Source organism: Oryx dammah, unplaced genomic scaffold (assembly GCF_014754425.2).
Source record: "Oryx dammah isolate SB20612 unplaced genomic scaffold, SCBI_Odam_1.1 HiC_scaffold_12, whole genome shotgun sequence".
NCBI lineage: Eukaryota > Metazoa > Chordata > Mammalia > Artiodactyla > Bovidae > Oryx > Oryx dammah.
In genome coordinates, this window is record NW_024070196.1 from 4,448,593 (window position 1) to 4,452,611 (window position 4,019).

General features: G+C 40.8%; 1 protein-coding gene and 1 long non-coding RNA gene across 9 annotated transcripts in view; one reads left to right on the forward strand and one right to left on the reverse strand.

Annotated features, from left to right (window-relative positions):
• Window positions 1-3,872, forward strand: part of LOC120871489 — a 15,255-nt gene extending 11,383 nt beyond the window's left edge. The window contains exons 2-3 of the long non-coding RNA XR_005723033.1: window positions 780-783; window positions 3,763-3,872. This is a non-coding gene — a long non-coding RNA (uncharacterized LOC120871489). The remainder of the gene's footprint in view (window positions 1-779; window positions 784-3,762) is intronic.
• TRIM2 (tripartite motif containing 2) overlaps window positions 1-4,019 on the reverse strand; it is a 126,451-nt gene that overhangs the window by 42,757 nt on the left and 79,675 nt on the right. The gene's annotated exons all lie outside the window — the stretch shown is intronic.

A 4,019-nucleotide genomic window follows, 5' to 3' on the forward strand; every position in this document is an offset into this window, starting at 1 on the left:
GCTGTGGGTTTGATCCCTGGGCTGTGGGTTTGATCCCTGGGCTGTGGGTTTGATCCCTGGGCTGTGGGTCAGCTGAGCCCAGGCGCTGCAGTTACTGCTCCACCAGAGAAGCCACCGCAACGAGAGGCCCACACAGCACAGTGAAGAGTAGCCCCCGCTCGCCACAACGAAGGTCCAGTGCAGCCGAAATAAAAAGGGATGAAAACAGGGACTTGGCTGGCAGTACAACGGTCAACCCTTCCATCGCAGAGGGTACCGGTCAGGGAGTTTAGATTCCACATGCCTCTTGGCCAAAAAGACAAAACATAAAACACAGTATTGTAACAAATTCAGCAAAGACTTTTTAAAAAGATCCACATCAAGGAAAAATCTAAAAAATTAATAAAGTAGTTAGCAAGTTGAATTTTATGTTAAGTGATTTTTACCTCAATTTTAAATAATTGTATCTTTGAAGAGACAGCAGCAGACCTGAGTAACTGTCCCTGGTACCAAGTCCTAGTTGTTTCCTGGGAAGCAAAGGCCTTGAAATCAGTTTTGAAACATCAACAACCAGTTATCCTCTAATGCTTGTCCTTGGTTCTGACAGCTTTGACTCAAGCTGAGACCTCATTATAGGAGTGAGCGGCCCAGCGAAGCTCGTCCATCTTGGGTGAGATAACCCTGGTGCTCCCCAGTGCTGGGTGGGCTGGATAAGCTTGTGGTTGTTGACAGGTAGTCAACGTTTGGGTTCATTAGAAGAGAGGGTGGCAGGACTAAATGCATAATAATGAGCTGCAAAGGATGGTCAGGCCCTTGCAACCAACCCAGAGGCTTTTGGAAGTGGGGGCTGATTCTTGGCAAGGCATCCTTCATGAGGATCTCTCCTTCACACCTCTTAACGTCCTCCTTAGTAAGGCACTGAAGCCAGCAACAACAGGGCTTAAGGATTATTTGTGCTTTGGGACTTTAAGGCATGAGCTCAAATGTCTGGTTAAGTGCAAAGAACCTCTTAAATCACTGACCATTATCCCCAATTTTTCTTTGTTATCTGAACAATGCAGCGGTGGCAGTTTAATTAGAAGACAGTGTCACAGCACTTAAAGTAAATGAAGGCTCTCATCCACATGTGCTAACCAGCACCAGGCAGTTTATGATGGCAACATCGTGCTTCATTGTTAATTACCCGATTTTATTAACCTTCAGACGCTTGAATTGTTTTTAAAGATTTACCCACGGCAATTAACCGCAGCCAATTATCTGTAATATTGCATGCATTTGGCTTGAATATGCAATGAGGACCCCTGTTTCAAAGCAGCGGCAGTGAACTCCTATGATGGAACAATAGGATGATTAAAGAAGCGCAGTTAATTTTCCAAGGCCTCTTGCTGGTTTACACATCTTACGAGTCCAAAGACTCATAATGACTCAGCATAGAGAAAGTGCTCAAAACACCTCCAGGAGGATCTGACTCTTTAGAGTTAATTTTCAGTGTGATTTGATGTGATATTTTTGGTAGAGAAACAAAGGAAAGTTTCACCCAAAGGCTTCTTTACCTTTGCTGGAATTAGCATCTCTGAGAGTGTTTCTTCTTAGCAGCCTGTGGCATCCAAGGGTCTCTATTGCTTAGGCATGATCAGAAAACAATCTTGAAGAATTATTTGTGATGCTTAACATTTATTCCTCCTACAATTATCAAATGTTCATATTTCTTCTGACTTTCTTATAGTTCTGTGCTCATTTTCTTTTGTGATATTCATATTTTTCTTAATAAGTGCTCTTACATGGTAAAAGTTTGCTGGGGTATTTAAATAAGAATTGTACAGCTACTTTCATAAACTTAGTGACTCAAGGTTTTTGGTGTCAAGAGTTATGAGTATGTCATAGGTGAATTTGGGAGCTCCCTACCATTTTTACAGTTCAGAAGTATACATACTATGAATCAGAATCATGTCTGTATTATACAAGTTTGAAGGCATCCAGTGTTTGTTTGTTTTTTAATATTTTTACTTACTCGGCTGCACGGGGTCTTAGTTGTTGCCTATGGGATCTAGTTCCCCCATCAGGGATCGGATCTGCCCCACCCCAACTCCAGCACTGCCCCCCACCTCCACCTGGGAGGGCAGAGTCCCAGCCACAGGACCACCAGGAAAGTCCCGAAAGCGTTCAGTTTTAAATTAACTTTCACCAGTTTCTTTTCTTTCTTTTTTGAAGTTTTAGGTCAACTGGGTTTTCTTGATCATTTGTAGTTTCCTAGATAATGATATATTTCATTCAGGCTTTCAATATCTTAGTCTTTAGCAGAGAATTGCCTTGCTAATTTAAAAATTTTTTAATCTCTTTATTAGTCTCAATTAATTTATATTTACCGTTTGGTGCTCTATCAAATTATTTAATTAATTTAAAAAACTTCAGCTCTTGGATTTATTCATCAACACAGTTGTTTCAGGATTTTCAAACTGTCTTTATTATTTTTGTTTCTTTTGTGTTCCATATATTTATTTTATTGTTCCTTTCCTAACTTCTTGAAATGGAAAATTTTTTTAAATAAAAGGAAATACTTAAACCTATAAAATTCTCTGAGTATAGATATGACTTTATCTTACACATTTAATAAAGTTTCCACTTTCAATATTTTGTAAATAGTCTAATTTTTCTATTTTCTTTGGTTAAATAATTATAAACTTTTTAAAAAGATTTGAAGTCTCTTTATAACATGTTACTAATGTAATTTTAGTTCATTGTGGTGTAGGAAGTTGGTCTATACAATGAGAAAATAAAATAATTTTTTTAAGTGACTTATATGATCAGTTTGAATTGCTTAAATTCTCACCATCTTAATAGCTTAGTTCAACAGATTTTAGTATATGCCTTTTTATTTGTGGGGGGGGGGTAGGTGGCGCCAAAGGTAAAGAACCCACTGCCCATGGAGTGTAGCCCAGACCTTTCCTTGATGACACCCCGAGCCCATCACAGTTTCTCTCCAGGCTCAGCCCTGTATTCCGTGGCTCACCAGTGTTCCACCACACGGGTGCCTCCCCATGCTCCAGTTGTGCTGCGCTGGGAGCTCATTCCTGAATTCCAGACACACCTGGCGTTCCTTAGTGATGGAATCTTTTTAGCTACCATTATCTATCATTCCACACGATTGTCTTTTACACCCCATTTTGGACCCAGGTCTACAGCAATCTCCTAATGTTTCTAAAACTCTGCTTCTCTATCAAATCAGATCTCCAGAAAGTTCCTTGCCTGGACTACACTTTAAGGAAACTCTTGTGTGTGATAGAGACACCTTCTCAGACTAGTATTTAGAATATGCACCCCAGGAGGAGACAGCCTTAGCATTCACTAAGAGCTGTGGTTATAAGAAGGCACCCTTCAAGTTACCTTTACAAAATTTACATGGTAATGCTCCCTTGGAGTACAGTGTACAGATGATCTATAGTTATTGAGAGCCTGGTATGCTTTCAATTAGATAATTTAAAATGTAATACACAATGTCCCTCTTGTTTTGTCTACCAAAAAACTCAGGATGCTATTTCCTCTGAGTCTAGCATTTATCATGTGTCAACTAGCTGTGTGACTTAAACTGGCCAATCCTCAGTTTCTTTATCTGTAAAGCGAAAGTAACCATACCTAGTTTACACAAAGAAATGTGTGAGAAACCAAGCATGGTGTCTGGTCACTTGTTCAAAAATACGTACCACTGGCTTCTGAGAAGCTGAACACTATAATGCACAGTGGCTGGACCGTGTGAAAATAGAACTCTGACCACAATCTGCCCAGGAAACCAACCCCTGCGTCTCCAAGGAAACAACCCACACCAACCCATGCATCTCCAAGGAAACAACGCTCACCAACCCCTGCATCCACAGGAAACAGCCCACACCAACCCCTGTATCCACAGGAAACAATCCACACCAACCCCTGTATCCACAAGAAACAACCCACACCAACCCCTGATTCTACAAGGAAACAACCCACACCAACCCCTGTATCCACAGGAAACAACCCACACCAACCCCTGCATCTCCAAGGAAACA